Source organism: Protopterus annectens, chromosome 2.part1 (genome assembly GCF_019279795.1).
Source record: "Protopterus annectens isolate FY-2018-M chromosome 2.part1, PAN1.0, whole genome shotgun sequence".
NCBI lineage: Eukaryota > Metazoa > Chordata > Ceratodontiformes > Protopteridae > Protopterus > Protopterus annectens.
Window position 1 is genome coordinate 514761993 of NC_056729.1, and position 13357 is coordinate 514775349.

General features: G+C 38.5%; 1 protein-coding gene across 3 annotated transcripts in view; it reads left to right on the forward strand.

The window, feature by feature from the left end:
• LOC122794129 overlaps positions 1–13357 on the forward strand; it is a 594614-nt gene that overhangs the window by 337182 nt on the left and 244075 nt on the right. The window lies entirely within an intron of this gene.

Below are 13357 nucleotides of genomic sequence, written 5' to 3' on the forward strand. Positions count from 1 at the left end.
AGATAGATAGATAGATAGATAGGTGATATAGATGTGTGTGTGTGTGTGTGTGTGTGTGTGTGTGTGTGTGTGTGTGTGTGTGTGTGTGTGTGTGTGTGTGTGTGTGTGTGTGTATAATCCACACAAAACACCCAGTCCAGCACATTGTTCCCAATAAAGGCATGTAAGTCACTCCGATCTTAGTAAAAAGCAAAAAGCTTTTAATATACAAAAAGCAATCTGCATTAAGCGCTTTCATTCCACCCAGGGAACTTCTTAAGAATGCTTGTAAAACAAATAACTGCCATTAATACAATACCAACAATTAAATAGTACAACACACCCATTGGTTCCTGAACTAATTCAATTAACTAAAAGAATTCCAATTAAGTACTTTCAACTTGCCCACCCAAAAAATCTTGTATGAAAGGATAAAATATAAAAATGTATATGAAATATAAAAACATGTATACATTCTACTACATAGTATAATATAACTTAATGTACAAGTACAAATCAATAATAACAATAAAACAGTGTTGGGATTTGAAATCATCCCTTGATTATAAAACTCTTTGCTTGACAGCAGGTACTATAGAGTAATGTTCATTTAAACCTGGGGGAGCACGTCTCCAGTCTCAACTGCCACATAAGCTCACTATACTCTAAGTTATATTCCCAATCACCACCTCTATCAAATGTTTTAACCTGTTCCAAAACCCAAAACTTAGAATTCAGAACATACTAGGGAATGAATCTTGAGGTCAATTTACTTTAAGGGGCAATTGATAAACAATTGTTTGATTTGATTTTTTGAGGGTACCTAAACCAGTTATACCGGGAATGTTTGGTATCCCCAAGGTACACAAAAATGTTTTAAATCCCCCTTTGAGACCCTTTGTTTCTTCTTGTGGCTCCAAAACACAACCTATGGCTATGTATGTTGACCTTAAATTAAAACCCTTCTATAGGTTATGTGAACATATTCTTATTGATTCATGGGACTTTTTGTCAAAAATAGGAGCTATTGAACTTGATTTTGACTACACATTTATTACTGTAGATATTAAAGATTTATTCAGTGTTATTCCCCATGAAATTGGGCTAACCTGGTTTGAGGAAGCTTTGATAGAATTAGGGTTTTCGTCTCCACAGGACTTTAGAATGGTGTTGGAGAGCAGGGAGTTGGTTCTTAAAAAATGTTTTTGTTTTTTAAGGGTGAATATTATAAACATATTGATGGGGTGGCCATGGGAACATCCTGTGCCCAAGTTTTCGACAATATAGTATTACTTTATTGGGAACAACATTTTGTTTTTTCTTCTCCTTACTATGAAAATATAAGAGTCTATTTCCGATACCTGGATGATATATTTATTGTATGGAAAGGCCCCATGAATGGAATCAATCCATTTATTGATTATATTAATAATACCACTGATTTTTTGGTATTTAGTCATAATATTGGACATACCGAGATGCATTTTTTTGGTTAACATTAAAAAAGATATGGTTAATAGGAGTTTTATTTCTACTTTGTATAGAAAATAATTTTTTTCTAACTCCTACTTGCATTTTAAAAGTGAACATCCTTCCTTTCAAAAAAAGAATATTATCAAAGGGCAGATGGTAAGGTCAGTCCACATGACCTCTTTAAAGTAATATTTAGTTAAAGAATTATTTTATATAGGGGAACTCTTTTTGGCTAGGGGTTATCCCAGGATTTGGTTATGTCCACTATGAATGACATTGTATATGGTTGGGGTATGAGATATTCACCCCTTTTGGCTAAGAGGAAAGGCGCGGGAAACAGACAGTCGATTGATAATGGATCAAGTCAGTCCCTGGCAGTGGGAACCCAGGGTGACAACAGTCTTCAGTTAGGCCAACACCTTGAATCTTATTTTGTAACCAATTATCATAGGGGCACCCAGGAAGTAAAGAAGATTGTTCAGGGATGCTGGGATATATTTTCCAGTATGCCCAACAGTTTAGAAGTTTTCTCAAGAAAATTAAAATTTGGACTGAGAAGGGGTCCCACTTGAAAAATTATTTCAAAAGGAATTACAGTAGGAATGGGAGTGGTAATAGGACTGGCACATTTAAGTGTGGTATGTGCCTTCAGTGCCCCTATATAGCCAATACTGATGAATTAAACCATTGGAGTACTATTGGAACATTAAAAGCTAGAGAATATTATACATGTTATACAAGAGGGGTGGTATATCTGGCTTTCTGTACACCTGTTTTGCATACTATGTAGGAAAACAGAAAGAAAACGTAAACAAAGAATTTATGAACATAATTACATTAGTAAAGGGAAGGAGACTAATGCTCTATACAAGCATTCCCTAGTATGTTCTGAATTCTAAGTTTTGGGTTTTGGAACAGGTTAAAAAATTTGATAGAGGTGGTGATTGGGAAAATAACTTAAGAGTATAGTGAGCTAATGTGACAGTTGAGAATGGAGGTGTGCTCCCCACCAGGTTTAAATGAGCATTACTACATAGTACCTGCAGTCAAGCAAAGAGTTTTATAATCAAGGGATGATTTCAGATCCCAACACTGTTATATTGTCATTACTGAATTGTACTTATACATTAAGTTATATTATACTATGTAGTAGAATATATACATTTTTATATTTTATTCTTTCATACAAAGTTTTTTGGGTGGGCAAGTTGAAAGTACTTAATTGGACTTATTTTAGTTAATTGAATTAGTTAAAGAAGTAATGCGTGTGTTGTACTATTTAATTGTTGGTATTATATTAATGGCAGTTATTTGTTTTACAAGCATTCTGATGAAGTTCCCTGTGTGGAATGAAAGCAGTTAATGCAGATTGTTTTTTTTGTATGTTAAAATCATTTTACTTTTTACTATGATCAGAGTGACCTCCTTGCCTTTATTTGGACCAGTGTGCTGGACTAGGTGTTTTGTGTGGATTATTAGTAATTTGTGGTTGTCTCACCCAGTTATTTTCCACCTTGAGTTTGTGTGTGTGTGTGTGTGTGTGTGTGTGTGTGTGTGTGTGTGTGTGTGTGTGTGTGTGTGTGTGTGTGTGTGTGTGTATGTAACAAACCCATATAATTTTCCAAGTAATTATTCAGTAAATGGTCTTCTTTGAAGTACAAATAAAACCTGGACCCCCAGCTAAACATGGAATATTCAGGACCTACTCTAAGGCTAACCTTCTGCTATTAAGTGATAACCTGGCAACATTTCAAGCTTCCATAAACCTTAAACACTACTGCCTATACAGAACTGTTCACAGAAACCCTGTACAAGCATGTTAGTAGCTGTATAGAGGCAGCTGTACCTACCAGGAAGAAGTACAGAACTAACTTAAAAAACAAGCCACCCTGGTGGAATCACAAAATCAATAGGCTGTATAACAGGAGGAAGAAAATCATAGCAAAAATTATGAGGTGCAGCACCCAGCAGGATAAAAGCACTCTGATCAAACTAAACAAACAACTCAGAGTGCAAACAAAGTCTATCAAAGCCAAATTTGAGGTAAGTTTGGCTCCCAGACCAAGGACAACCACAATGCATTTTTTAGCTATGTCCACAACCTCAAAGGCAATACACAATTGTGTGCAGAGCTCATTGCAAATGGAGCCATTTATACTGAGCCAGAAGATATAGCAAACCTCCTGGCAGATAAATTCATCTCCAACTTTACCCCCCCTTCAACCTTCCCTCAAGAAATGCCATCAAATATAGTTCCCCCTACTATCACTAGGGAACAGGTCCTTAATGCTCTCTCTAAGTCCAAGAACACTGCATCATTGGGCCCAGACAATATCCCAGGATGCCTTTTAAATAGCATGAAACATGATCTATCAGGGCCTCTGGAATTACTATTTAACTATAGCCTCCAAACAGGCTTCATGCCTCATGAATGAAGAATGGCAACATCCATCCCTCTGCACAAAGGATGGCCATCTATGGACCCGGGAAACAACAGACCCATAAGTCTCACTAGTCTTGTATGTAAAGCCATGGAAAGAATTATCATAGAGATGATCAATAGAGATACAGTAAATCTCTGGACACTGGACCCAACCCAATTTGTTTTTATCAAGGGCAGAGCATGCCTACTCAACCTGGTGGACTTCTTTGAGAAGGTCACCAAAGCAATAGATGAGGGAAAAATACCTCACACTGCCTACCTTGACCTGGCTAAGGCATTTAACACAATATCCCACTTAGGCATTGTTGACAAACTCAGGAGTTTGGTACAAACCTGTATGTCACCCGGTGGATAGCCAACTAGCTCACAGACACAATCCAGGAAGTTAGAATTGTGGAGTCCACCACTACAAGCAGGCCAGTCACATGTAGAGTCCCTCAGGGATCAGTCCTTGGACTGCTCCTTTTTGGCATTTACTTCTCTGAAGTCAAGGCCAATGTCAGTGGTTTCTGGCTGACTAAATCTGCAGATGATTGCAAATTAGGAGCTGTCATTGAATCCCACACTGACATAAATATTCTCCAGACTAAAAGTAAATGCCAAGAAATGCATAATAGTATCCTTTGGGAAGTCATTTATTCTTGGTAACTATCATATTGACAACACACCCCTTAGGGTTGGCCACAGTAGTCAGGGGGGCTTAGGGACACACATAGATAGTCATCAAGCCTTTGACCATCACATGTCTATAATAGTGAGGAAATCTTTCTATGCTGTGCAACTTATAAACAAAGGAAGTAATTGTTCTACTATATTTGGCATTCATCAGACCTATCATTGAGTACAATGCCCCCTTTGGTATGTACCTAACCAGGCATATCCAACAATTGGAACATCCACAGAGGTTCCTCGCTAAAAGAATACAGGGCATAAATAAAATGTCCTATGCAGAGTGCCTCAAGACCCTATCCCTGTATTCTGTCTCCTACAGACATTTGAGGGGAGATCTATGATTGGCATACAGGGCATTGCCAGACCCCACTCTGATGGACTTTCTGTATATCCATAAAACAAACTGCACCAGAATTACCCATTCTAAAGACTTAAACCTTGCCTGTGATATAAATAGGACCGGACGGAGAGACAGTTATGTATCCCAGAGACTACCCTGTCTATGGACCAGGCTCCCCATCAATGTGAAGTAGAGTTCCTCCCTAATCCAATTCAAGTGCAACTTGGGCAATTGGATGGGGACCTGGAAATTCATCCCTTGTTTGGCATCTATGCCTCTAAAGGACACAGGCAACCTGTAAATGGTTCATCTCCCAGGCCCATATTTACACTTATCAAGGGTATCAGAACTTCTCAAAAGATTTGGGATGCATGGCTAGGCTTAAAAAGGTCCTTGTGGTCGATAACTTGAAGTAAAAAACAAATACCGAACCAACACGGCTAGGCAAAAACTCTATTTATTGAACATAAAAAAAGTGATAAAAGTGAGCGCTTTCGCAATAACACTATCGCTTCTTCAGACTAATAAACAAGTAGAAAGACAAGAGTTTAAAAAGAAGGCAAGACCAATCAGCTATCATAAGCAAATCTGATAAATTAACTAAAAGGTACACACACACACACAAGCAGTACATCAATTGTTATAAATACAAGGGAAACAGTACAAATACAATCTTAGTTTAAAATCTTCATTTAAAATAACATTAATATTTAAGCGGGCGTGCATTCAAGAATGGTTTAAGGCTAGAGACACCATTTAAACCAGGGGAGTTTCTCTGCATTCAAGAGCAAGATCCATTTCTGTTCAGCCCTTTCTGTTTTATTAGATGCATCACCCCCTCTAATACTAATGTCGAAAACCTGAAGTACAAAGAACTTAAAAGTATGTTCTGAGCCATGTAAACCAATGTGTTGTACTAACGCATTTGCATCTTTCTGGTTCCTAATATCCCTATAGTGTTCGAGAATCTTGTCCTTCAGTGGTCTGTTAGTTTTGCCTATATAGAAGGCATGACAGACCTGGCAGCTTGCAAAATAAACAATATTTGGAGTTCTGCAGTCAGCACAAAAATCAAGTTCGATTTTAAAATTAACATGAGGATGTATGTAGCTTGAGCCCATAAGTATATACTTACAGACTGAATAAGATCTACAGGAAAAAGTCCCATACCTGGTAGACTGTGGCCCTTTGATACAGAGTTGTGATTTATAGCACAAATGTTTCTTCAAGGACTTATTATTTTTAAATGCAAAATGTGGTGTGCTGTCTATAGTCCCTTTCAATTCATCTATTGTGTATAGGATATACCAATTCTGCTTAATGACCTCACAATATTTATTGATGTCACTAGAGTAAGGTAGAGAGATTCTAAAAGTATCTCTCACAGCTAAAATTGCTTGTGGAGCATCAGGTGGAGTATGGTTGCCAAAATAGGCTCTACATTTTCCTTCCCTTTCTTCACATGCAGCATTAATTTGAGAGTCGATCTCTGCCTCTTTGTAGCCTCTGTCTAAAAAGTCACGCTTGAGAGAGTCGAGTGCTAAACCCAATTAAGTGTTATCATTGTGCAATCTCATTACTCTATAAATCGGCCCTTTTAGAACATTCCGGGTGATATGCTTGGGATGCATGCTATTTTTGTGCAGAAAGTTGTTCTTCCTAGAGGGTTTTCTGTAGACACTAGTATACATATCATTAAGGTCTCCTTTATTGATCTTAACATCTAAGAACTCCACTTCTGCAGCAGAATATTTACAGGTAAATTTTAAGAAATCAGTAGTGCTGTGCAAGTAGTTGATAAACTCATTCAACTCTTCTGACAAGCCAAGCCAAAGCAAAAACATATCGTCCACAAAACGTATGTACCAGGCTATGTTTTCTTCATAAACATTGTTATGTAACAGACAGAATTTATCCCACTGCACTAATGCAAGGTTGGCGTAGCTATTGGCACAGGCTGTGCCCATAGCCACACCAACCTTCTGTAAGAAGAACTCATTCTCGAACACAAAAATGTTATTCTCAAGTACAAGCTCAGGTAATGTACAGAGCAAATTCACTTTCTCATTAGTAAAACATCTCCTATCATTCAAAAAAGCTCTGACATTCTCTACTCCCCAGTCTTTGGGAATCACTGTAAACAGTGATTCTATGTCAAGTGTAACAAACAAATAATCATTAGACAAAGTAGATACTTTATCAAACAGCTTAGATAAAAAGAACTTAGTATCTTTTAAGACTGTGTCACATTCATCGGGAAATGGATGTAAGTTTTTTTCAACAAAAATTGATAGTAGCTCTGTGCTCCAACCCTTGCCAGAAACAATAGGTCTCATGGGTGGGCACTCCAACTTATGTATTTTGGGAAGCTAATAAATTGTGGGAATAAGGGGGTGTTCAACATTAAAATAATAAACAAACTCTCAGAAATGAAACCTGTCATGAGTAAGTCAAACAGCATCAAAGAAACTTTTTCCATAATTCCTATGACAGTAGTTCTTAAAACATTTAAATAAGTTGCTTCAGTTTACCTTTATAATGCTGAATCACAGTGGTACGAATGCTCATATGAGTGACTCGTAACCACGAAAGTGAGAACAGCGATAGTCCTTAATGTTCAAAAAACAGCAAATCAAAAAGCAGATTCACTGTTTTTTGAACATTAATGTTGAACGGAAAAAACAAAGAAGTGTAAAGCAGGGGGGCAATCCCTCCTGCACCCCCCATGTACTCTTCAGGTTATTTGAGGGATATGCAGAGCTAGTGTGCTGTGATGAAATGAATGTAACCTGGTTAGCCACAGTAGCTGCTGGAGCATTTATCAATTCAGAGGGTCTATATTAGAACATCGAAGTTTCAGAACTTTGAATGTTCTAATATTGACCTCTATTCAGCAAAAGCTGAAAATAGCGAAGTTACAAAAAAACAAATTCTTCCCTAGGGAAAGAATTCGGCTGTCCGTTCTTGTCGCTTCGCTATTTTCAGCACTGTGGTGGAAAGTTACGGGTCGGGTTCAGGTAAGTGTGCGATTGTGTGGACGTGAGGGTTAGGGCGGGTTAGGTGAGTTTGGGTTAGGGCGCAGGTCAGGTAAGTGTGCGAATGTGTGGGCATGTGGGTTAGGGCGGGGTAGGTGAGTTAGGGTTAGGGCACGTGTGAGATGTGTGTGTAATAGTGACAGACCTTAGGGTTAGGGTTTGGGTTAAGGTAAGTGGGTAGATAGTGGTGTATGTATAGTTTAGTGTAGGGTTAGATGTAAGATTTTAGGTGTATGTGTGTGTGGATTGCTGTTTGTTTGGTGTGCTTGTGTTGTGTGTAGGTGTTTTGGAACAGCAATTTTTTTTCCCTAGGAAAATATTTGCTGTTCTGAACAGGGGTCGATATTAGAACTTTCAAAGTTCTGAAACTTCGATGTTCTAATATAGACCCAATTCAGAGGAACCAACATTGCCATCTGGTGGACCAGCAGAGTTATTGGTAGTGCCTTGCCTCGTAAATGCAGATTGTGTTCTCATTGATGTGTCAATGTGTTCCTTAGGCCAAGCAAATTTATTAGTCTGAAGAAGCGATAGTGTTATCGCGAAAGCACTCTCTTTTATCACTTTTTTTATGTTCAATAAATAGAGTTTTTGCCTAGCCGTGTTGGTTCGGTACTTGTTTTTTACTTCACGTTTACATAGTTTTCTTGTACCGCACCTTTCACCTGTTCCTTGTATTTTTACTTTTACTCATTTACTTGTACTCATTCCTGGCCATCTAAAAATGCTCAAATGGAATTAATAACAACAGAAACAGCCTCTACTTCAAAGGGAACACCTTTTATGTTCATAAGGTCATAGGTAGGTACTAGGCTATTAGCCCTAGGGCCTATATAAGCCTAGCCAAAAAGGTACCCTGGCTTTCAACACCCAAGAAAATTATTTTCCTGTGCCCCTGTTGAGCAGAGCCACAGAAGTGATCCCTGGGGTGAATTTCCTATTTCCCATCCAATCATCAAGATTTTTCTTGAAGAGTGCTAATGAGGAGCTCTGTTTGACATTCATAAGTAGTCTGTTCCAGAGTATGGGAAGTCTCTGGGACAGGAATCTATCCCTCCAGCATGTTCTGTTTATTGTGGTGACAAGGTTAAGGTCCCTGCAGTGTGTAGCTCAGAGGGATTGGGATTTCTTTAAGTGGAGCATGTCCAGCAGCTCTGGGTTTGACAAAGCTTTGTATGTTAGGCATAGATCGCCTCTGAGTAAGCGATATGCGATGGAGTAAAGCTGGAGTTTTTTGAGACAGTCTGCATAGGGCATCTGTTTGAGGCCAGTAATCCCCTTTGTGAGGTATTTCTGTGGCCTTTCCAGTTGTTGTAGATGTCTTGTGAGGTACATACCAAAAGGGGTGTCGTACTCTATAATGGGTCTAATGAGTGATGAGTAGAGGGGAACAATGACCTCTTTTTTTCTGGATGAGAAACCTTTTGTGATAAGTTGAGCCACGTAGAAGGATTTCCTGACCACTGTGGTGATGTGATTATCAAAGGAGAGATTACTGTTCACCTGTGCTCAAGGTCTCTTATCACACTTTCGGCATTAAGTAGACTACCACTTATGTGGTAGTTCATGGGTACAGAGTTTTTACCAAAGGGGATGACAATACACTTTTTGGCATTGAGCTTCAGGCCATGGCTTTGACACCAGGCATCTGTCTCAGTGAGGCCCTTTTGTAGTATGTCCACATCGTTAGGAGTTTTGATTATGGCTCCTAGTTTGCAGTCATCTGCAAACTTTCTTAGCCAAAGACCTTTTGTGTTAGCCTGTACTTCAGAGAAGTAGATACGAAACAGGAGAGGACCCAGGACTGAACCCTGTGGTACTCCACTTGTCACTGGACTGAAGTCGGATTTGGAGTCTGCTGCTTTCACAGTGTGGGTTCTGTCCATGAGCCAGTTGGCAACCCATCTTGTGACATAGGGATTTATACCTAGTTTAGTGAGCTTATCTATAATTCCAGAGTGGGGGATGGTGTTGAAAGCCTTGGCGAGATCTAGATAAGCTGTGTGAACCACCTTACCCTCATCTATGGCTTTGGTGACTGCTTCAAAGAAGTCAATCAGGTTTAGGAGACATGATCTGCCTTTTACAAACCCAAACTGGGTAGGTTCCAGAGTTTGGAGATTACCAGTGTCTTTGTTTATGAGTTCCATGATGATACGTTCCATGGCCTTGAAGACCAGGCTTGTCAGGCTAAGGGGGCGGTAGTTCCCGGAGTCTGTCATGGCTCCCCCTTTGTGGAGTGGGATAACCGTCGTGGTGCACCATTCAGTGGGCACAAAGCCTGAGGTGAGGCTATGATTGAACATGGTACATAGGTAGGGTGCCCTATGGTAGAAGCATTTATTTATCTGTGTGAGAATCAGTTTAGGGATTTGTTTGATACTCGCTCTAAACCTCATTTTTCAAAAATGTTACCAGATGACTCTACTGCTCTATCTGAGTTAAATAATATGCACTCAATAGAGGTTAGGTCTGCAGATAAAGGTGGCAGTATTGTGGTACTTGATAGAGATCTGTACCTAACACAAATGAGAAACTTACTATATGACGAAGCAACTTATTTTAATGTTTCAAGAACTACTGTCACAGGAATTATGGAAAAAGTTTCTTTTATGCTGTTTGACTTACTCATGACAGGTTTCATTTCTGAGAGTTTGTTTAATTATTTTAATGTTGAACACCCCCTCATTCCCATGATTTATGGGCTTCACAAAATACATAAGAACTTGGAGTGCCCACCCATGAGACCTATTGTTTCTGGCAAGGGTTGGAGCACAGAGCCACTATCAATTTTTGTTGAAAAAAACTTACTTCCATTTCTAGATGAATGTGACACAGTCTTAAAAGATGCTAAGCCCTTTTTATCTAAGCTGTTTGATAAAGTATCTACTTTGTCTAATGATTATTTGTTTGTTACGCTCAACATAGAATCACTATTTACAGTGATTCCCAACGACTGGGGAGTAGAGAATGTCAGAGCTTTTTTGAATGACAGGAGATGTTTTACTAATGAGAAAGTGAATTTGCTCTGTACATTACCTGAGCTTGTACTTGAGAATGTTTTTGTATTCGAGAAGGAGTTCTTCTTACAGAAGGTTGGTGTGGCTATGGGCACAGCCTGTGCCAACAGCTACGCCAACCTTGCATTAGTGCAATGGGAGAAATCCTATCTGTTACATAACAATGCTTACGAAGAAAACATAGCCTGGTACGTACATTTTGTGGACGATACGTTTTTGCTTTGGCTTGGCTTGTCAGAACTGTTGAATGAGTTTATCAACTACTTGCATGGCACTACTGGTTTCTTAAAATTTACCTGTAAATACTTTGCTGTAGAAGTGGAGTTCTTGGATGTTAAGATCAATAAAGAAGACCTTAATAATATTTATGCTAGTGTCCACAGAAAACCCACTAGGAAGAATAACTTCCTGCACAAAAATATCATGCATCCCAAGCATATCACCCGGAATGTTCTTAAAGGGCAGATTTATAGAGTAATGAGATTGCACAATGATAACACTTAGTTGGGTTTAGCACTTGTCTCTCTCAAGCGTGACTTTTTAGACAGAGACTACAAAGAGGCAGAGATCGACTCTCAAATTAATGCTGCATGGTTAGAAAGGGAAAGGAAATGTAGAGCCTATTTGGCAACCATACTCCACCTGATGCTCCACAAGCAACTTTAGCTGTGAGAGATACTTTTAGAGTGTCTCTACCTTACTCTAGTGACATCAATAAATATTGTGAGGTCATTAAGCAGAATTGGAATATCCTACACACAATAGATGAATTGAAAGGGACTATTAGACAGCACACCACATTTTACATTTAAAAATAATAAGTCCTTGAAAAAACATTTGTGCTATAAATCACAACTCTGTATCAAAGGGCCTCAGTCTACCAGGTATGGGACTTTTTCCTGTAGATCTTGTTCGGCCTGTAAGTATATAGTTACGGGCTCAACCTACATACATCCTCATGTTAATTTTAAAATCAAGCTTGATTTTTATGCTGACTGCAGAACTCCAAATATTGTTTATTTTGCAAGCTGCCAGGTCTGTCATGTCTTCTATATAGGCAAAACTAACAAACCACTGAAGGACATGATTCTTGAACACTATAGGGATATTAGGAACCAGAAAGATACAAATGCCTTAGCACAACACATTGGTTTACATGGCTCAGAACATACTTTTAAGTTCTTTGTACTTCAGGTTTTCGACATTAGTATTAGGGGGGGATACATCTAATAAAACAGAACGGGCTGAACAGAAGTGGATCTTTCTCTTGAATGCAGAGAAACTCCCTGGTTTAAATGGCGTCTCTAGCCTTAAACCATTCTTTTAAACATTAATGTTATTTTTAAATGAAGATTTTAAACTAAGATTGTATTTGTACTGTTTCCCTTGTATTTATAACAATTGATGTACTGCTTGTGTGTTTGTGTGTGTGTGTGTGTGTGTGTGTGTGCGTGTGCGTGTGTGTGTGTGTGTGTGTGTGTGTGTGTGTGTGTGTGTGTGTGTGTGTACACCTTTTAGTTAATTTATCAGATTTGCTTATGATATCTGATTGGTCTTGCCTTCTTTTTAAAATCATGTCTTTATACTTGTTAATTAGTCTGAAGAAGCGATAGTGTTATCGCGAAAGTGCTCACTTTTATCACTTTTTTTATGTTCAATAAAGAGTTTTTGCCTAGCCATGTTGGTTCAGTACTTGTTTTTTACTTCACGTTTACACAGTTTTCTTGTACCGCACCTTTCACCTGTTCCTGTGTATTTTTACTTTTTGTGGACACCTTATGGTCATTAGCCAGTAAACACCTATGACGATATGAACCTATGTATTGATTGCTTAGTTTAAAAAATCCACCCCAAATAATGATGTCCAATGCAGCATGCCATTTCACTGTAAAATATAAAAATAAAGATGGCATTGTATTTTAGTTTAATCAGTGAACAACAGTTGTTAACTGTAAAAGAATGTATAGCAGATAATCTAAGCTATGCTTTGGTCGGTGTGTTGGTGCAGTCTATTCTTTCACTTTTTTCCTGATTAGTTACATGTATTGTGTTGGGGGTACAGCACACTTCTGTATCATCGATAGGAAGATGTGTTCATGGATTTGTGCTGTTGTTGCTTGTCTATCTATGTGAATCATACCTGTAGGGAGAGATGACACTCGAGCACCTTGACTAGTTCTTACCTGCTTCAGTAGCTTAGGGGCACAGAAGCAAGAATGTGATTTTAATATGATAATGTATGCTGCATTGTAGAAATCTAACTAGTTAAAATACAAAGATTTCAGTGTCTTTCAGCTTGTGTACATGTTGGTGGATTTGGTCCGTGTTATATCCTTTTTACTATGTTATTATTAACAAAGGATCCCATTAGCATGCGTGTTTGGGTGGTAGTAGC